General features: G+C 41.2%; 1 protein-coding gene and 1 pseudogene across 1 annotated transcript in view; both read right to left on the minus strand.

Moving 5' to 3' along the window:
• LOC127436275 (kinesin-like protein KIF21A) overlaps positions 1-23,157 on the minus strand; it is a 292,925-nt gene that overhangs the window by 113,192 nt on the left and 156,576 nt on the right. The window lies entirely within an intron of this gene.
• The window catches only part of LOC127435737 (copine-8-like), a 129,516-nt pseudogene that overhangs the window by 43,366 nt on the left and 62,993 nt on the right, over positions 1-23,157 (minus strand).

Raw genomic sequence — 23,157 nt, forward strand, 5'->3', positions numbered from 1 at the left:
TTGGGCGAACCATACCTTTAAAAGTTTGAAACGACAGAATTGTCCAAATTTAAACACATTGTTTGATCGGACTGCCAAAAGACATTTTAAACAAACTTTGTTTAAAAATGGAAATTAACCAATTTTATTTCAGAAATGATAACTAGATGCCATAAGATGAATTAAACATGTAACACAGCAACGTCACGAGACATGTAGCATACTACAGTTTTGTAATAGTATATTGTTTAAAATATACTGTTAAAAAAATAAAACAATTATATTAATACATATACATATATATATATATATATATATATATATATATATATATATATATATATATATATATATATTATTATTATTATTATTATTATGTTACATTTATGGTTAAAAAAAAACCTGTCAACATTAGTTGCCATAAATGTGCTGTACAGTAAATTATATTTTAATATTTCATTTTTTTTTTAAATGTAACAAAAAAGATATAAATATATATACAGTTGAAGTCAGAAGTTTACATACACTTAGGTTGAGGTCATTAAACTAACTTTTTAACCACTCCACAGACTTCATATTAGCAAACTATAGTTTTGGCAAGTTGTTTAGGACTTTGTGCATGACACAAGTAATTTTTTCAACAATTGTTTACAGACAGATTGTTTCACTTTTAATTGACTCTATCACAGTTCCAGTGGGTCAAAAGTTTACATACACTAAGTTAACTGTGCCTTTAAGCTGCTTGGAAAATTCCAGAAAATGATGTCAAGCCTTTAGACAATTAGCCAATTAGCTTCTGATAGGCTAATTGGCTAATTGGAGTCAATTGGAGGTGTACCTCTGGATGCATTTTAAGGCCTACCTTCAAACTCAGTGCCTCTTTGCTTGACATCATGGGAAAATCTAAAGAAATCAGCAAAGACCCCAGAAAAAAAAAAAAAAATTAATAAATTGTGGACCTCCACAAGTCTGGTTCATCCTTGGGAGCAATTTCCAAATGCCTGAAGGTACCACATTAATCTATACAAACAACAGTACACAAGTATAAACGCTATGGGACCACACAGCCATCATACCGCTCAGGAAGGAGACACATTCTGTCTCCTAGAGATGAACGTAGTTTGGTGCAAAAAGTGCAAATCAATCCCAGAACAACAGCAAAAGGACCAGAATACAGTTTGCAAGTGCACATGGGGACAAAGATCTTACTTTTGGAGAAATGTCCTCTGGTCTGATGAAACAAGAATTGAACTGTTTGGCCATAATGACCATCGTTATGTTTGGAGGAAAAAGGGTGAGGCTTGCAAGCCGAAGAACACCATCCCAACCGTGAAGCATGGGGGTGGCAGTATCATGTTGTGGGGGTGCTTTGCTGCAGGAGGGACTGGTGCACTTCACAAAATAGATAGCATCATGAGGAAGGAAAATTATGTGGATATATTGAAGCAACATCTCAAGACATCAGCCAGGAAGTTAAAGCTCGGTCGCAAATGAGTCTTCCAAATGGACAATGCCCCAAGCATACCTCCAAAGTTGTGGCAAAATGGCTTAAGGACAACAAAGTCAAGTATTGAAGTGGCCATCACAAAGCCCTGACCTCAATCCGATATGCTGAAAAAGTGTGTGCGAGCAAGGAGGCCTACAAACCTGACTCTGTTACACCAGTTCTATCTGGAGGAATGTGCCAAAATTCCAGCAACTTACTGTGAGAAGCTTATGGAATTGTAGGGCTTTACTGGTTGTTTAGATCAGTGTTACTATCAGAAATAATTAATAATTATTTCTGTAGCTATTAATCAATATTTAAATTAATTAATTGGATCTAACTCATTAAAACCTCATATGGGACTCCAGTAAATGTAGTGTGCTACGTTTAGGAGCAAGTTTGGTTATTAGCAATAATTAATAATTATCAAAGATAATTATTAATTATTAAAATCAATAGAACATTGATGAGAATCAATGTTAGCTTTTTTTTAATCCTTTAAATCAACAGTTATCAAAGATAATCGTTAATTGTTAACGTCGATGAAACATTAAAATTAACACTAGCTTATTGATCATTCAAATTCAATCAAAGATAATTATCAGTTATCAAAAATCAGTAGAATATTAATAAGGATTAACATTGACGGGGCACCACCCTGGAATCAGGGACTAATAACCAGATAGTATAACAGTCTCAATATTAGATTGTTTTCTTAGGAAAATCGACATCCGAAGAATATCGATTTTCGGGGAAAAAAACAATGAATGAAGGTTTGAATCCGAGCACTGACATCCCGTCAGCATGACACAGGCGTATGCAAAACAAACCAAAACACTTCTCTTTGAAATATAAACAAAATTTATTTATGCAGTAATATCAATTCATAATTAATACAATGCAGTCAATAAACTTCCGACTTACAACTACAAACTAAACAGTGATATGATTAGATATGGAAATAAAAATAATTCTATAACACAAGGTGTGTGTGTGACAGTGTGTGTGTGTGTCAGTGTGGTTAGTAAGAGAGAGAGAGAGAGAGAGAGAGATGATTAAGTGACAGCCCGAAAGCTGATTTCGCGATAGCTGGAGATAAAGCAGCCGTGTTCATCACTCAGAGATGTGGTTTTACGAGCGGGGCTCGTAAAAGTCCCTTGTTATTTGACTCTTTAATGGATGAACTCAGTTGCTGTCTCACCCACGATGGCGAAAATGCACAACAGTCCAATTTGGTTGGACCACAATACAGCAAAACAAATTCGTGATAATTAATACCCTGAGTATTAATAATTAGCGGACATGGCAGTCCGTAAACTGTACAAGAAAAAACCTTGAAACACAAGAATAACAAGCTATAATATTCTATCTCTGCCCAGACGTAAACCTCTTACTTGAATCGCATGAGGACACAGGTAGAATGTGTTTTCCTCTGTCCTTTAACTTTGACCCGGTGCCTTGAGGCTCGTGTGATGACGAGAGGTCGTTTCCTCGCGTTGTCGGCGGCCGGTACGGCTGTTGATTGTCGGCGGCCGGTACGGCTGTTGATTCTCAGAGGGCGGTACGGCTGTTGATTCTCGGCGGGCTGGCGGAGAACTCAGAAATGTCGACTTGATTGAAGATGGAAGAGAAATCTTTACTCTCTTCACTTCTGTAGGCCAACGGATGAAGATGCGAATTGCTCGGCGGTCTCCTTCGGATCTGTTAGAGTATTCGGTTGAACACAGAGTAATCTCAACTCGTCCAGCGAGATGGAGATTGTATGGCTACAGTTTCAAGTCGGACATTACTTCCTTATGCCACGAGGTTGCACCGGAGAGCAGCAAAAAGCTACGTCCGTATTCGGTGAACTAAGTCGCTGGAAGCCACTTTGGAAGCATTTCAGAATTATTTGAAGTCCTGATGATGTCATGTTTGAGGGACGTTCTGTGGTGTGCCTCATCCAATAGGAGTTGAGTGCTCGATCCTTTAGTGGGCAAGGCTTCATGGATCTGTAGTCTGTTTTGGACTCCCTTTGTTTGATTTTGGCGCGATTTTTGTCAGTAAAATTTACGACTTAGAAGGAGGGGCTTGAGGAATGTTTTTGACTGTTAGGCCTGCCTTTGTCTTCTATCTGAATACATGAGGCCCAACATTCCCCCCTTTGTTCTGAAGAGTTGGTTGTTGTCCAGCATCTTCAGAGCAACTGAAGGGCCGAACAGTTCTTGTCGGTTCACAGTAACCTGTGGGTTACGCCATCCATGTATTCCTGATAGGAAAGAGAAATGGTTGCACAGTCCATACAGTTCATTAGAGGTCACAGAGGTTTTATCGTCTGGACAGAGATTGAGGCACATCTGGGCATAGAACTTCTAGCTAATTCTAAAACTACATTCATCACACATAAACATTTCAAGTTATTGGAAGGCACAGCATTAACCATAACACAATCCTTTGTTGTTCTTTGGTCATAACACAAAATCAAAGTAGAACCTGACATTGGTTACTAGGAACAAAATGTTAGAGGAAAGGAGGGTTAATGGTTAAAAGGCTTATCCTTGGAAATGATGGAGTTAACCTGTGTGATGGGCTCAGACTGGTGTGTAAAACGCGGCTGTCTGAGAAGTGAGTCCAGTCTGGCCTGTAGGTGTTGAATGTACCTGTACATGGCGTGTGCAATAATTGCGATGATCCAACCACTAAGGACGAGCCAGAGGGCAACCAAACTGATAGGGTGTTCTTGGTAAGATGACGATCTGCTTATGTGACTATGAAACATAGTGGTCAAGCCAGTCGGTTTGAGACTGAACTTCACTAATTCCATCCCTTCAGCCTGAAGCTTCTGTTGAAGGGTGTCATCAACGGTGAGGCTGTGATCTCTAAATGCGTCCATGATCTCAATTTCTGCGTCATGTTTGTTGACGTTGAGATGATGGAGGACAATATCGTCAGTGTGCACGATGGCTCTTTGGGGAACCATTAAGAACACCGTTTGGTTTGGTAGCCTTAGTTTAGTGGCCTTAGTTTAGTGGCTGTATCATGGCAGTCGTATGACTTCGGTGGCTGGTGTTAACGAGCCAGCGACTGCCTGCTCGCTCTACCTTTGTCTCTGTTCCTTCATCTTTGATGGACATGCTATCATGACACTTGTTCATGGAATTCGGCTCTTTGGCCGCAGAGGTAGTTAGTCACCTCTCTAACAAAGGGGTTGCGTTTTGACAAACCCACTGAATGTACTTTGTCTTGGTACACATGTTTAGGTTAGAGATAAGGTAGAGCGAGGTGTCCTCATCATGGTAGGTGAGTGTTGGTGGTGTTTTGAGGTGAATGTGTGCATTACCTCTCTGAAAACCAATATTAAATACAGATTTTAGTCTATATATATTCTGCCTATGACGGTAGATTGAGGATAAATCCTATTTTGAGGTTCTGAGGATTTACATGGATTGGAATTTCAATGCCAAAACTATATGCCATGTGTATCTGTGAAGGTTGCACAATGGAGATAGTAGCAGATCTAAGGATTTGTTCGAAAAGGTCTAGGGAGACCAGGTAATCTGGAATCCTTCCACCACTCAGACTGTTGACTGAGGAGCTAATTTCCCTGAGGTCCTGCATTAGATCTCTAACGATACACGCATAAGTTGTTTTCTCTGACAAAATCCCTAAAGTGTGCAAAGTGTTATTGATGAGAACGGATTGCAAATTTACAGTGACTATAGTACCCTGAAGGGTTTTACCCAGGCCCTGTAATTGTTCTTATTGGAGTCGTCGTCTCTGCTGGATTTTTGGACGATGGCGACGTGTGTATCTGAAGCTGGCGAACTGTTTTCTGGACCAAGTGGTCTCGGTATGTCAACCTGAGCCCACGTGTCCACGACGGCAGTCAATGAGCGGAGCCAATCGGTTCAGTAGGTCCTGGCAAACTAACAGTGGTTCCGTATTAATGGGACATATGTAAACAGGGTCTGTTAGCATCATCCCTTGAAAGGTGTCAATCCAGGCCCGTTTTGTGATAGACGACCTATCTTGTGTGTAGCTTGTGACGCTTACGTTGCAGGTCTCTGTCTATAACGGTTTGCCAAGGGAGAGCTTTGCTCTAGCCACCTCTGCGAAGGTGTTGGAACCCATTAGACTATTTTGGAACTGGTGTCGAGTAGTGCGTGGGAGCTGAATGACCCACGTGTCAGGTGTTGCCCTTATGGTACAGATCGCCCAAGAAGGTCAGAAAAGGAGTGTGTGGCATGTTAGGAGTGACTGTTTTGGGGAGCAACTTGGACACTGTTCCCCTTTTCCCAACCTACAAAGTAAACTTTGGCAATAACGGGAGGGGGTACATCATCTAGTCATACTGATGAGGTTTCAGCGCCGTGTTCCTTTGAGGAGGTCGACGGACCTGGTGAACAACGGAGCACATCAAGCTTAGTTACCAACTCAGTCAAGCGTCTCCTAATATCCTCCATTTCCTCTCTCAAATCTTGTTCTCTGACAGGATTTGAAACCTTTCCTACCCACTCACCTTCTTGTTTGGGTTTTCGTTTGAAACACACATTTCCTTTCGGCCGGCGAACGTTTTGTTGTTTAGGCCTACCGTGACCCTGGGGGTGTGTCTGGTTACCACCCCCCTGGTTCTGTTGCTTACCCTGCTGGCGGGGTGATCGGCGCCTCTGGGGTCTGGTTCTAGCATTCACCTTAACGCGAGGCATTTCGTTGCCTTCAAGCGCTAGGTCTGCATATGAGGCTTGGATCCCCAGGGCTCTGGCGTCACCTTCGTGCCCTCGGGCAGGGCGCACGCGTGTCTCCCATGCCAGTTGCGCGTACTTTCTGATTTCATGCATGGTGGGGTTGCCCATTCTGCAGTGCATTGTGACATCATATCGCACGCACTCGTGGAGGTTGTGAAGGAAAAGTGAAAGCTCTTTTGAAAGCTCGTTCCTCCTCCAGACCTGGTGCATTACTTCCTTGGAAGTACGTGGTTCTCAGGCATCTATAATACTCACGCGGAGGCTCGTGCCTCTTCTGGGTGACGGCGAAAGCAGCTATGGTAGCGGAGGCTTCGTCGATATACAGCAAATACTCCTCGCGTAGGGCTTTACACAGAGCTGAGTAGCGGTTTCGTGTACCAGTCGGTAGCGTTTCCATGAACGCATGGACACTCCTTACCGTGGTCTTCCATATGAGCTTGAGTTTTTCGCGTGAGGAAGCGTAAGGCAAATCAATCAGGCAGTGCTCAATTTCCCTAAGATAATTGTCGATCTTTGAATCTCGATTATTTGGGTCAAAGCGTTCTATGTCCCCTGCGAGGGACTCGAGTTGTCGGATGCGCAAGCGCTGGTGTCGGTATGACCACGGGTCGTCCGAGTCATCCGAAACATCATAGTCACTCGGATCGCTATAGCGATGAGGACGACTTCCTCCCCTTCGTGGTGGGGAAGGAGTCCAGTCGACGCATGGGGGTGGACCCCGGGTTGCGTACAGCTCCCTGGCTAATGGGATCTTTGAGCCACTTACACCACTCTGGGCTTGAAAATAATTGTCCCCCCTTCGTGGTGTGGAATCAGTTGGTTTGAAACGCAAGGTGGCGTGACTGAAAACTGACTGAGGAGGGCAACTATAAGGAGGGGCACCTGCATCCAACCAGCGGGCCGCTGGAGGATTTTGAAAGGTATCTTGGAGGACGAAGTCAGAGACTGTACCACTAGGGGCAGCTCGGCTCCTAGCGTGTGTTCCTGGGTTTCTCAGGGGCACATTTCTACACGTAGCGCTACAAAGGGAGCCCTCTTCTATGTCAGATGTCGTGCGGTGCATTTCAGCTGCACTTACCTGATCTGACTCTACTTTTAGCTGGGCAGCTTGAAGCTGCCTCCGCAGGGCTTCATTTTCCTCCTGCATCCAGGCATTATCTTTCTGTGCCTGGACTTTCTCAGCTTGAGTGCACCTAATTTCTTGGTGCAGGCTGAGATTTTCCCTCTGCACCGCATGATAGCTGCTCTGCAGCTGTGCGAGCTGGGCCTGGTGCTCGGCGGTTTGCAGTTGGGTTTTGCGGTGATGAAGAAGGAACATTTGGCCCACAAGGTCCAGGATTGTGCACATTGGCTTCCCGACCGGGTTGTTGACATAATCAACTAGTTCCTGCAATGCTTCATCACAACGACTAACATTGTAGCCGTTAAGGTTATTTCTCTCCTCTATGGAGAGATGGAGGACAGCAGCAACTACATCTTGCAGTGCTGGCTCGACTAACCTCTGTGGAGCTTTAGCTCCAGTCACGCAGGGTGATTGGTGACTCATTTTACTGGGGCCGTAAAAATTCTTGTGATAGTGGCTCTGACAGCTTGTTGTTTTACAGTTGATATAATGCTAACACGAAAGCACAGTTGAGAGGCTTCGACCTGTGGCTTACGGTCTTTACTGTTATGTAATGTGCAAATTTCACTGTGTTCTCTCTTGGTGGATGTCAATGAAGTGACTTGGCACCTCTCTGTAACATTTAGATGAAAGCGTTAGGAGTTAAATAACAACAACAGCAGGTTTTAAGCAGACTATAGTAAATTTACCAACCCCTAATTCACTCTTAAGAGCACTTTCACACCACACTGGCTTATGTTTGGCAAGTTTTGAGAAGTAAATTGTCAAACAGAACCAAACTTTGAAGTAAGGATTTCAAGTTATTACTTTGGATTCTTATGCATACACACTGTGACAGAACTGGCACGTAGGATGCCTCACACGGGGCACCAATTATTATGTAGGGCTTTATTGGTTGTTTAGATCAGTGTTACTATCAGAAATAATTAATAATTATTTCTGTAGTTATTAATCAATATTTAAATTAATTAATTGGATCTAACTCATTAAAACCTCATATGGGACTCCAGTAAATGTAGTGTGCTACGTTTAGGAGCAAGTTTGGTTATTAGCAATAATTAATAATTATCAAAGATAATTATTAATTATTAAAATCAATAGAACATTGATGAGAATCAATGTTAGCTTTTTTTTAATCCTTTAAATCAACAGTTATCAAAGATAATCGTTAATTGTTAACGTCGATGAAACATTAAAATTAACACTAGCTTATTGATCATTCAAATTCAATCAAAGATAATTATCAGTTATCAAAAATCAATAGAATATTAATAAGGATTAACATTGATGGGGCACCACCCTGGAATCAGGGACTAATAACCGAATATTAAAACAGTCTCAATATTAGATTGTTTTCTTAGGAAAATCGACATCCGAAGAATATCAATTTTCGGGAAAAAAAACAATGAATGAAGGTTTGAATCCGAGCACTGACATCCCGTCAGCATGACACAGGCGTATGCAAAACAAACCAAAACACTTCTCTTTGAAATATAAACAAAATTTATTTATGCAGTAATATCAATTCATAATTAATACAATGCAGTCAATAAACTTCCGACTTACAACTACAAACTAAACAGTGATATGATTAGATATGGAAATAAAAATAATTCTATAACACAAGGTGTGTGTGTGACAGTGTGTGTGTGTGTCAGTGTGGTTAGTAAGAGAGAGAGAGAGAGAGAGAGAGAGATGATTAAGTGACAGCCCGAAAGCTGATTTCGTGATAGCTGGAGATAAAGCAGCCGTGTTCATCACTCAGAGACGTGGTTTTATGAGCGGGGCTCATAAAAGTCCCTTGTTATTTGACTCTTTAATGGATGAACTCAGTTGCTGTCTCACCCGCGATGGCGAAAATGCACAACAGTCCAATTTGGTTGGACCACAATACAGCAAAACAAATTCGTGATAATTAATACCCTGAGTATTAATAATGAGCAGATATGGCGGTCCGTAAACTGTACAAGAAAAAACCTTGAAACACAAGAATAACATGCTATAATATTCTATCTCTGCCCAGACGTAAACCTCTTACTTGAATCGCATGAGGACACAGGTAGAATGTGTTTTCCTCTGTCCTTTAACTTTGACCCGGTGCCTTGAGGCTCGTGTGATGACGAGAGGTCGTTTCCTCGCGTTGTCGGCGGCCGGTACGGCTGTTGATTGTCGGCAGCCGGTACGGCTGTTGATTGTCGGCGGCCGGTACGGCTGTTGATTCTCAGAGGGCGGTACGGCTGTTGATTCTCGGCGGGCTGGCGGAGAACTCAGAAATGTCGACTTGATTGAAGATGGAAGAGAAATCTTTACTCTCTTCACTTCTGTAGGCCAACGGATGAAGATGCGAATTGCTCGGCGGTCTCCTTCGGATCTGTTAGAGTATTCGGTTGAACACAGAGTAATCTCAACTCGTCCAGCGAGATGGAGATTGTATGGCTACAGTTTCAAGTCGGACATTACTTCCTTATGCCACGAGGTTGCACCGGAGAGCAGCAAAAAGCTACGTCCGTATTCGGTGAACTAAGTCGCTGGAAGCCACTTTGGAAGCATTTCAGAATTATTTGAAGTCCTGATGATGTCATGTTTGAGGGACGTTCTGTGGTGTGCCTCATCCAATAGGAGTTGAGTGCTCGATCCTTTAGTGGGCAAGGCTTCATGGATCTGTAGTCTGTTTTGGACTCCCTTTGTTTGATTTTGGCGCGATTTTTGTCAGTAAAATTTACGACTTAGAAGGAGGGGCTTGAGGAATGTTTTTGACTGTTAGGCCTGCCTTTGTCTTCTATCTGAATACATGAGGCCCAACAGAATGCTACCCAAAATGTTTGAACCAAGTTAAACAATTTAAAGGCAATGCTACCAAATACTAACAAAGTGTATGTAAACTTCTGACCCACTGGGAATGTGATGAAAGAAATAAAAGCTGAAATAAATAATTCTCTCTACTATTATTCTGACATTTCACATTCTTAAAATAAAGTAGTGATCCTAACTGACCTAAGACAGGGAATGTTTTCTACGATTAAATGTCAGGAATTCTATATATCTTAATATCTGAAAAGTTTAATATTTACAATATTTTACAGTTAAATTACGTTTTGCCTTAAAAAAAAAAAAAAAAAAAACACCTATAGTTAACAGGTTTTTATTGTTGAATTTTTACAAAAATATAAATTCAATTAAAATGACCTGCATTACTTTTATTTATTTTATTTATTTTTACAATGTATTACTTTTAGGAAATAGTAGGCAGTAAACATACTGCTTAGTATGCAGTAAGTAGTACACTAATTTTTCATTCTGAACATAACACTTAACTCCTTTTGATAGACTCTTAGGTCAAATGAATAAAATATGAATAAAATATTTGTATTCATGTGATATTCTGTCATATGAATAACAATCAAATCAGCTAATCAGATAATATTTAGATGGACTATTATTAGTGAAGTAGAATACACATGTATAAATGCTTACCCTCCTTTGATGTAGTCCAGGAACGTGACCTCCACATCAATAAAGCAGGACAGCAGAGTGACCTGTCAACATAAAAGTTTGGTAACACTTCCTGTTTACAGTCCTAAAGGGCATCACAATTTCAATAAGCAATGCATACTTAAATCATAAATGTCATATCAATATTCATGCTCGGGGTGATGATGTAACTCACTAGAATTGTGGCACAGGTGCAGACTAATCAACATATGTATATTTACAGTATATGCACAGCTTATGAACGCATTGTGCATTGCTTATGAAAATATAATGTAGGACCTTCAATAAGAAGTCTTACCAATAAGGATGTTTGTTAGAATACATATGTACTGCTGTTTGAACTTGTTTTCTGAATTAAGAAGTGAGATCTAGTTAAGAATGCACTCACGGTTCCAGAGTTCAGATATTTCTTCTTCTTTTTCTTTTTCTTTGGATTCAGCACCTGCATTAAATCAGTAGCGTCAGAACAAGTTGCTGAAACATTGTTGACAGGTCTCAAAAATGGATAGTGGTGAAGAAAGCATAACAAGGATAATCACATACATTTTCTCCATAAAGAAACTGATTTTATTTAAACTATAAGTGCAATATAAAAAGTAAAAAATAACATGTCACCATTTGTGCTGTTTATGGCTAGAGTACTAAAAATCAGTGAAACACAATGTAACCACAGTGAGACACTCCAAAAAAAGTATGTTTGACGCATGTGTACTGATGGAACGCAAGAATGCATCCTGTTAGAACAGCCCAACTAGTTCATAGGCTTATATTCAATGATATGGAAATAAATCAAACAATTTATTTACGTATAAAACCACTTTTTGTATTGTCTAGTCAATGTTTAACTTGTGTGCCTCAGTAATTTAATGTCTTTGAATTATCTGAATTATTGCATAATTATAAAATATGTAAAGATATAAAAAAAAAAAAATTATAAAACAAATATTGATTACTATATGTTCTGAATTATCTTTAATTGGGGGCCTATTTTGTTAAATATTGATATATGTGACCATTTCAATTAATACATGGGCATTTTATGTAATTTCTTCAATATATATTTTTTAATTTTTATCCCCTTTTCTCCCAATTTGGAATGCCCAGTTCCCACTACTTATTAGGTCCTCGTGGTGGCGCGGTTACTCACCTCAATCCGGGTGGCGGAGGACAAGTCTCAGTTGTTTCCGCTTCTGAGACAGTAAATCCACGCATCTTATCATGTGGCTCGATGTGTATGGCACCGCGGAGACTCCCAGCATGTGGAGGCTCATGCTACACTCCGCGATCCACGCACAACTTACCACGCGCCCCACTGAGAGCGAGAACCACTAATCGCAACCACAAGGAGGTTACCCCATGTGACTCTAGCAACTGGGCCAATTTGGTTGCTTAGGACACCTGGCTGGAGTCACTCAGCACACCCTGGATTCGAACTTGCGACTCCAGGGGTGGTAGTCAGTATCAATACTCGCTGAGCTACCCAGGCCCCCGTAATATCTTCAATTAAAATTTTTTATCTATTGACAGCCCTAGTTTTGATCTTCCTAAACAGAACTACCATGAGATCCGAGATTTTAAAACCAAGTTCAGTTGCCAAATTTCCAGTGAAGAACCACACTACCTATAATCCTGAACAGAGATCCAGCAACTAGAGAAGTCGCTGTTCCCATAGAAATAGGCAACTGAGTCAGTCCCCCTATACTCTCAAACTGCTTATACACCGATGAGCCAAAACGTCATGACCACCTGCCTACTATGCTGTTGATCCTCCATGGACTCTACAAGACCCCTGAAGGTGTCCTGTTATATCTGGCACCAAGACATTAGCAGCAGATCCTTCAAGTCCTGTAAGTTGCGAGGTGGAGCCACCGTGGATCAGACTTGTTGGTCCAGCACATCCCACAGATGCTCAATCAGATTGAGTGATTTGGGGAATTTGGAGGCCAGGGCAACACCTTGAACTATTCATGTTCCTAAAACCATTCCCGAACAATGTGTGCAGTGTGGCAGGGTGCATTATCCTGCTGAAAGAGGCCACTGCCATCAGGAAATACCATTGCCATGAAGGGGTGTACCTGGTCTGCAACGATATTTAGGTTGGTGGCACATGTCAAATTTACGTCCACATGAATGGCCGGACCCAGGGTTTCCCAGCAGAACACTGCCCAGAGCATCACACCCCCTCCACCGGCTTGTCATCTTCTCACAGTGCATCCTGTTGCCATCACTTCCCCAGGTAAACGGCACACACGTACACGGCCGTCCACGTGATGAAAACGGGACTCATCGAACTAGGCGACCTTCTTCCACTGCTCCAAGGTCCAGTTCCGATGCTCATGTGCCCATTGTAGGTGCTTTCGACAGTGGATAGGGGTCATCATGGCCACTCTGACCAGTCTGCGGCTATGCTGCCCCAAATGCGGCATGGTGCGATGCACTATGGTTGTGACACATTCCTCCTGTAACCATTACAATTTTACTGCTAGGCTATGGCTCCAACTCAACTATATTTTGATCTAAACATTATATCAGTATGCATCCACTGCAGTATTTTAAGCACACTTTTGCCATTTCACACATGAGATTATGTGAATTCAGTGGTCTAAAAAATTAAACAGTAGGAAAGAGCTTCTGGAGAGAGCTGATGGATATTGCTTGTGCTGGAGGACTAGATTATAAGAAGCTATTGGTGGAGATGGTAGCACGACTGAAGATGTGCTAGACCTCGGCTGTTATTTAAAGTTCTTGGACCACGGCTGGTGGAATTGGTCTCTTGATAAGAGCTCTTATCTCTTACAGGATAGAGGAAAGAATATGAAAAATTAAGATGAAATGTCACAGTACGTCCAGAAAAATAATTTACGCAGGTATGCAAACTGGACTGCGGGAGGGTGGTGAATAAAATCCATACACAAAAGTGCCACCATCTTAACTAAATCACCTAATTTCTTATGACCTTAACTACACACTCATGAAGTTGTCTGCAGAAAAATCTGTGATATTTCAGGCAGGCATTTATGTGTTTGACTATGTGTGTGTGAAAAATAGATGAGGTAAAATGCGAGTGGCTCACCTCCCACACAGTGAACTGCGAGTGGCCTTTAGACAGCTCCCTATAGCTCGTGCTGAACTCCCCGATGTAGTCATGACTAAAACACACATGCATAGTCTTATACAGTATCTTGATGTGTCTTATATGCAGTATGTACAGAACATGACCATCTTTCTTACCCTCCATCTCTGTCCCAGTCATACACCTCGATTTTTATTGCTCTGTAAAAATAAGATTAAATATATTAAAACATGATATTAAATTGGTCATTCTTTGAATCAGGTGCCTTATCAATTTTGAAAAAAGTGATTTAGAGAGTTCTGTAAGGTTGTAAACATTGTTCAAAGAATGTCTTTAAGTGTTAAAGACCCCATGAAATGTCTTGACAAATGCAGTTTTCTTTACTGTGTTGACATATTTCCTACTGAAACAGGAAGCTGGGGCAGGACATACCAAGTCAACTTCGTGTTCAGTCACAGCATGAGTCTCTTTGAAGCTTGAAGGTCTTGTTTTTGACCCACCTGTCATAATCACCATTACACAGCGCTCTGACTGGGATCTTGAATGCTTGCCACACCGGATCCAGTGTGTTCTTCACCACCTCAGTCTTATGACAGATGGTGAATCTGATGAACAGAACCCAAAAGAACATGTCAAAGATGAGAAACCAGAACAGAGTTTATAAAGAGTTATTGAGAAGGGGCCATGTAGAGGAAGTCATATAGCGCAAGAATCACTAGGAGTAAAAGAACATCATCTAAGACCAAGACTAGGTTCAAAGACAATGGCATTGTTCCAAAACCTAGCGAGCTGCTGTCTGCCTAGCCAGCATTCTGAAATGGAATCTCATACAGTTAGTGACTGATATAGAACACTCTTCATTGGCAGCAACTCCACAGGCCAAACAAATAGCACTACTCACATGAAGTGCACAGGAGACTCAACTCACAATTGATTCCAGTAGAGTCTGACGTTAGCATGTTGCTAAGCTAATGCTGCGGTACTCTAATATGCATAAAATAGACTGTTGTGTGTGAAAGTCCCAGGAGATCAGCAGATACAGAAATAATCAAACCAGCCCGTCTGGCACCAACAATCATGCCATGGCCGAAATCATGGCATCAATCTGATGACGACATCGAGCTTTACGCTGATAGCGTAACGTGTTTCATTAGAAAGTGCGTAGAGGACGTAGTTCCGACCAAAACAATACGGATCTATCCGAACCAGAAACCTTGGATTAATAGCGATGTTCGCGCAGCACTTAATGTGCGGACCTCCGCTTTTAATTCCGGGAACGCGGAGGAGCATAAACAAGCCAGTTATGCCCTCCGAAAAACAACAATCAGAACAGCAAAACGTCAGTACAGGAACAAGACTGAAGTACAGATTTTAAAGGGAATTAAAACTCTGCCGTGAACACCGCTGCCTCTCTTGCGGATGAGCTAAATACTTTTTATGCTTGTTTCGAGGGAAATAACACCGCCCTCATGGAGAGAGCTCTCGCGGCCGAAGCTACAGAAGTTAGTTCACTCTCCGTCTCTGTAGCGGATGTAACCCGATCCTTCCGACGGGTGAATATCAGCAAAGCCGTGGGTCCAGACGGCATTCTGGGCTGCGTCATCAGAGCATGCGCGAACCAACTGGCTGGTGTTTTTACGGACATTTTCAACCTTTCCCTCTCTTTGTCTGTAGTCCCCACATGCTTTAAAACGTCCACCACTGTGCCTGTTCCAAAGCAATCCAAAATCACTTGCTTAAATGACTGGCGTCCTGTTGCTCTGACCCCCATCATCAGCAAATGCTTTGAGAGACTAATCAGAGATTACATCTGCTCTGTGCTGCCTCCATCACTAGACCCATTGCTGTTTGCTTACCGCAACAACTGCTCCACTGATGACGCCATTGCATCTACAATACACACTGCTCTCTCCCACCTGGAAAAAAAGAACACTTATGTGAGAATGCTGTTTGTAGACTACAGCTCAGCATTCAACACCATAGTGCCCTCCAAGCTTGATGAGAAACTCCAGGCTCTGAGCTTAAACAGCACGCTATGCAGTTGGATCCTGGACTTCCTGTCAAGCAGATGCCAGGTGGTTAGAATGGGCAGCGACATCTCCTCATCACTGACCCTCAACACTGGAGCCCCGCAGGGCTGTGTTCTCAGCCCACTCCTGTATTCTCTGTACAAACATGACTGTGTGGTAACACACAGCTCCAATGCCATCAAGTTTGATGATGATACGGCGGTGGTAGGTCTGATCACTGACAATGATGAAACAGCCTACAGAGAGGAGGTGCACACTCTGACACACTGGTGTCAGGAGCACAACCACTCCCTCAACGTCAGTAAGACAAAGGAGCTTGTGGTGGACTTCAGGAGAAGAGATGGAGAACACAGTCCCATCACCATCAATGGAGCACCAGTGGAGAGAGTCAGCAGCTTCAAGTTCCTGGGTGTCCACATCACTGAGGAACTCACATGGTCCATCCACACTGAAGCCGTTGTGAAGAATTTGGAATGAACCGCCACATCCTCACATGGTTCTACACCAGCACTGTAGAGAGCATCCTGACTGGCTGCATCTCCGCCTGGTACGGCAATAGCACCGCCCACAACCGCAAAGCCCTGCAAAGGGTGGTGTGAACTGCCAAACACATCATCGGAGGTGAGCTTCCCTCCCTCCAGGACATATATACCAGGCGGTGTGTGAAAAAAGCTCAGAGGATCATCAGAGACTCCAGCCACCCGAGCCATGGGCTGTTCTCACTGCTACCATCAGGCAGACGGTATCGCAGCATCAGGACCCACACCAGCCGACTACACGACAGCTTCTTCCCCCAAGCAATCAGACTTTTGAACTCTTGATCTCCCACGATCAATACATCAGCACTGCACTTTATTACTCTTATATCTCACACTTGACTGTCATAAATTATATTATTATTATATTATATTCTCTCTGAACAACACACTGGCAACTTACTATTAACCGACAGCCTGAATGTCAATACAGTACAATACAACCTACTGTGCATTTTATATATACTATATATACTTTTTTATTGTATAATGTGTATCCTATATTGTGTGTATTGTATACTATACATTGAATGTTATTATTTGTATATTGTGTTGTGTGTAAATATGTGTATATTAGATTTTAAATTGTGTTGTGTTAATCTGATGTTTATTGTAAATTGGTATATGTCTCATCACTGTCAGGACTACTATGTTGCTCGGAACTGCACCCAAGAATTTCACACACTATTGCACTTGTGTATATGGTTGTGTGACAATAAAATTGATTTGATTTGAATCACTGAGATAAAGTGTTTTCCCCATTCTGGTGGTTGATGTGAACATTAACTGAAGCTCCTAACCCATATCTGTATGATTTTATGCATTGCACTGCTGCCACACGATTGGCTGATTAGATAATCACATTAATAAGTAGGTGTAGAGGTGTTCCTAATAAAGTGCTCAGAGAGTGTATTTTGTTTATGCATGTGTAGGATTGTAACTCAGATGATCCAGAGATTTAACCCAAGAACATAATTTTTGCTTGCTGAACTTTTCTGTCCCAGCTTTACAAGTTTAAGATGACAAGAGAAAAATATTTCTAAACTAATTATACAAAACTTTACCTCTCATACTATTTTGACCCAGTTGTTGCTATGGTGGCTGTGCCATCCTTTTTGTCAGATAGTGCTGTATGTTTTGTTTCTTCTCTTTTCTATTCATAGGTCCCTGAAGCTTTGGCCATATGCTTTACCCCACAAATAAGCATAAACAGTACAAGGTTTTTCTCTCTACCAGTGCAAAAGCAGCACCCTCTCCAGCTGCCATGCCCCGCAGGATTCTATGGTTCATAGTCCCTATAGTTGTCACTTTTTTCACGGATTTGTGATTTTACTAGTGTTTCAGTGTTTAAGGTGCATCTTAACGTGTCTAATTTGCTTTCTCTACATAAATGCCTGCAGAGAAATGGTATCAACAATATTACCTTCAGTGGGTCTCTATAAGAGTTACTTCCATTGTTTTTACAGGATTGTATGCATGTTTCTTTTCTGCTTTCTCTATAGATGTCTTGACAAAATGCTATTATTACCTCCCAAAGGAGCCTGGAGATGCCAGGCATCATAATTGTTCCCCTATAGACATGTTTGCATATGTCTACCATTCCTTCCACAGTATTCTGTTTTCTCTTCAGACATTTGCAGGCACCTTTTGCCCCCTACAGGCATATCAACAGGTATTGTTTACACTTCTTAGCAGAATGTTGGCATGTTTCTTTTATAGATATCATTAGCCGCGTTTCCACTGTCAGGCCAAATGAGGGCATGCTAGTGAGTGCCAGGGCTAGTTGCGTTCCCACTCTCACTTCCGGGGCTTCATCATGCCCCCTCTGGGCTTACCCGGGGCCAACGGCCAATGGCCTTTGGCCTGCCGATTACCCTTGGGCCAAACAAGGCCAACTGTGGATTGACGCAGGGTCAATGTCAAAGGCGGAGTTTCGCCAAACTTTTTGTGTATCCAGCGCTCAAAGGTACAGGTTCATGAAAAAAAAAAAGCAGGAACAGTACAAATCTGTTAAAACACACCATGGACAAAGTGGTGAAGCTGCTGTTAGTGGAGAGACCACTCAGGAGACAATGGCAGTTACAGCTGGTGAGTTGTCAACACAAACTTATCTTGCTAGTTAGCTAATGTTTACAAACGATATAAACTTGATTTTCTAGATAACATGACAACTCAGCTTGAGTTTACCTCTTGCTTGTGAAATGGGCGAGGTGTGTGACTTTGGCACCAGGGCGGCGTATTAAGGGTGGGTTTTAGGGCAACACTGTGGGGTTATTGGCCCTATGGTGGGAATGCAGATCGATTTTGGTCTCGGCTGGCTAGTTGATAGCCCTGGCTCGCACTGGCCAGATAGTGGAAAAGCGGCTCATGAGTGCTTCACCACTGCATTGCAGTTGTCGGGAGATGTCTTTATGTTCCTTTTACAGGTGTGTATGTAGATTTTTCTACAACTTACTCCACAGGTGTTTCATAGCACACTCCCTGTATTCTTTTAACATAAGTAAGTAACCTCTACTCCAGCTACTTTCTGCATCATTACCAAGGCAAAGGCCACACAATGTCTTATCCAGCTCTCTTAATTGGTTAATCACAGATACTAACATTTGTAAAATCAGTCAGGTGAGTCGGATCTCTTTAAAAACATATCAGATTTATTAAGTAGATGGCACTAAATTTCACCCCCAGTGGTTAAGATGGGTATGGGAGCTGAACACACAGCAACACAGAATTGGCCCTGAGCACACCCAAATATTTATAATAAAACCATTACCCTTATGACGGATAGTTGATATTCGAATAGTCCAGTTGTACCAGACTACTTTAATCTCTCACTGAAGCATGTCAATCAGGTCGATCAGCTCTTCTCCCCTGAAGACTATAAGGGGCAGTTCTTTGTGAGGGCACCTGCTGTCCGGGCTCTTGGGCGACCATGGGGAAGAGTCTCCCTCATTTGGACCATTATGAGCTTTCATGTGTAAATACATCACAGGCTCTGCATTACAAATTGAGTTGGGAGATCAGCCATGCAAATTCAGACAGGGTCTTCCCATGACATAAATTGAGTTCCGTGATGGGGGCTCCCCCCCACACGTGTTGTCGAATGCTGACCTTCGCATTTATATTCTGCGCCAGCCTCACACTCGGAAAGTCTCAAGCCCTCCATTATGGACAGCGAGCCAGATCTGTTTACCTTCACCTCTACTTAAGGATTACATTTTCTACTGAAATGAGAAATTGTGGAAAATGGGGAAAAACATGAAAAAAAACTTACGTTCCATCTTGATTGCTACGGTAAAAGACCAGGAAAGGGTCTGACTTCCCAAAGAAATCTTTCTTGTCCAGTTTGTTGCCACAAAACTGCATCAATACTGACTCCTAATCAAGAAAATAAATAAATAAAAATAATAAGTGTGGCACAGTGTCCACAGCACTCGGTTATCTGTGATTGTGTGCATTGAACATATGGTGCAACTTTTATAAAATAAGCACATAGGCACAGAACATAGGATGCTGTACAGTAAACATTAACAAAGAGAAGAGACAAGAAGAGAAAAACAGAAGAGACAAAAACAGAAGGGATAGATGAGAAAGGCAAGAAAAAAATATGAGAAGAGAAAAGAAAAGAAGAGAAGAGACTAGACAAGATGACGAGAAAGAAGAGAATATAAGAGAAAAAACAAGAAGAAAAAACAAAATGAAATGAGACAAGAAGAGACTAAATTAGATGAGACGAGAGGAGACACAACAAGATGAGACAACACAAGGCAAAACAAGATACCTAAAAAAATAGAAGACAAGAGAACAGGCGAGAAGAAACAAGTCAAAAGACAAAATACAAAAAATATAAGAAAACAGACAAGACAAGAAGAGGCAAAAAGAGAAGAAATAAGACAAGAAGAGACTAAATGTGAAAAGAGATTTGAGACAAGACAAGAAGAGACAATATGCAAAGAGAGATAATGTGAGACAAGACAAGAAGAGAAGAAACAAGACAAGATACAAAATGGAAAGAGAGATGGGATGAGACAAGAAAAGATAACATAAAAAGAGAGATGAGCTGTGACAAGACAAGAAGAGCACACATGATACAAGAGACAAAATGAAAAGAGCAATAAGATGAAATGAGAAGAGAAGTAAAGACAAAAAAAAAACTCAACGTAACAAGACAAGAAGAGAAGGAATTAGGCAAAAAGAGAAAATTAAAAAAGACAAGAACAGACAAAATGAAGAGAGATGAGATAAGATGAAACAAAGAAAGTGACAAGAAAACTAAGCAAGATGAGAAGAGATGAGAAGAGACAAAACAAATAAAGTAAAAATGAGAAAAGACAAAAGAGATGAAAAGAGACAAGAGACAAAATGAAAAGAGAGATGAGATAAGATGAGAAAAGAGAAAACTAAACAAGATGAGAAGAGAAGAAACAACACAAGAAAACTAAATGAGACAAGAGAAGAAACGAGACAAGAAAACTAAACGAGAAGAGAAGAAACGAGACCAGAAGAAAACTAAATGAGAAGAGGAGAAACAAGACAAGAAAACTGTGACAAGGAGGAGGGCAGGGCCGGGCCATGACTACAGCTGCTGTGTGTCACACTCTCTCCCGAACTGCCGCATCAGGCTGCATTTATCCCTCTCCTCGTCACAAAAACTAAATGAGAAGAGAATAGATGAGAAGAAACGAGACAAGAATAAAACTAAATGAGACATGAAGAGAAGAAACAAGACAAGAAAAGGAGACAAGAGGAGAAGAAACGAGACAAGAATAAAACTAAACGAGATGAGAAGAGAAGAATCGAGACAAGAAGAAAACTAAACGAGACGAGAAGAGAAGAAACGAGACAAGAAAACTAAATGAGATGAGAAGAAATGAGACAAGAATAAAACTAAACGAGACGAGAAGAAACAAAACAAGAAAATTAAACGAGAAGAGAACAAGACAAGAATAAAACTAAACGAGACGAGAAGAGAAGAAACGAGACAAGAAGAAAACTAAATAAAATGAGAGACGAGAAGAGATGAGAACAAGGCAAAAAGAGACAAAATAAAAAGAGATCAGAGGAAAAAACTACAAAATGACAAGATGAGACGAAATGAGAAGAGAAGAAACTAGATAAGGAGAAAACTAACCGAGAAGAGATGAGACGAGATGAGATGAGATAAAATGAAAAGTGTAGAGACAAGAAAAAAATAAACGAGAAGTGACAAGAAGAAAAGAAACGAGGTAAATTATAGGTGCAGTATGTAAGATTCAGAAACCCTTGTAATTAATGACACCTGTGGCCATTAAGTGAACTGCAGCCTGTTGCTCGTGATCGCACGCACACACTCAATAGGGACGCAAGCGAGCATGACCAAAACAAAGAGACTGAATGTGATTCACTGGCATCATGATGACAGATAAGGTAGCATAATTAAAATGGCACAGTTATGACTGTTTTACTACAAACTTTGAGACTGTATATTATATTTGACTCTCCAGTGCTGGAACAGGGCTAAAACAAAGTGTGGATATAGGTCTGACTATGCGAGACTGTAGTTTGAAGTAATCACTTTGCTTTGCATGATACATTGACTGCATTTACAGTATACAATAGCCTATGTCAACGTTAGCTAGCTAGCTACCTTTATCAATAGCTGTTAGCTAAATTTGGTGGATGATATTATAAAATAGACTGTACATTATAAATATGTTGACACAATTCAGTATTGATGTGATTCCATCACAACTGTCATTTTGATATATCGATGCGCTATTGTTTTATAATAATAAATTATCCTTTGGATTTTCCCTACAAAAGCGACCCGCTCCCTTTGCATGAAAATCAGTCTACAGGCTTTAATTGGCAACCTAAGAAGTCCAGGAAGGGCTCATTTTTTAAGATGCGTTACAAGCCGTTCACACATTGGCAAAAAAAAAAAAGGCGAATATTACATTAAAAATGTTACATATTGCACCTTGAAGACAAAATGAAAAGAGAAGAAACAATAAGAAACCAAATGAGATGAGATGAAAAGAGACAAGATGAGACGAGAGATTTAGAGTCAGATGATGTACCCTGCAATTTCCGAGTTCTTCAGCTTTCATAATAATGGTCCCACAGTTCTTCCCAGGAATGCCTCTATAAACAGAAGAAACAATGTGTCTTACTGCATATGAGAAACTCTGACATCTTAAACTATATTGTTTTTGACAACCACCATTTCATCCAGCCCACCTTACCGCCAGTACACATCCCAACAGACTTTACCAAACAAAAGAATATGTTCAGTTGCACCATATTAAACACCACAATGCAGGACTGTCAGTATGCCTGACTGTATGTATTTTGAATGGACGCAGTCCATTTTGTTTAAAAGAGATTGTAGCCTGTGATGGTAAACAGACATGAATGTATTTATCTCAGACTGTGCTGCATAAATAAATGAGTGTTTGTAGAAGTAGACCGCTGAGTGCCTTAGGCTTATATAAGAAGCACTCCAGAATTGAATTGAAATTGTATGGACCACCACTCCAGTATCCTGTGCAAGTGCCTGGCAGACATAAATGATGAAAGTGTTTTGAAGATGATTTTATAAGAGTACAAACTTCTGCCTTACTTAAGCGCTGCCTTGAGTGCTTGTTTCAATTCTAAGTAGTGCTGTGTAATGTGATAGAGATTACAGTCGCAGATCAATGCTAACTGGAGACATGGCTTTACTCTGGTTTGAATGTA

This window comes from Myxocyprinus asiaticus, chromosome 46 (assembly GCF_019703515.2).
Source record: "Myxocyprinus asiaticus isolate MX2 ecotype Aquarium Trade chromosome 46, UBuf_Myxa_2, whole genome shotgun sequence".
Taxonomy (NCBI): domain Eukaryota; kingdom Metazoa; phylum Chordata; class Actinopteri; order Cypriniformes; family Catostomidae; genus Myxocyprinus; species Myxocyprinus asiaticus.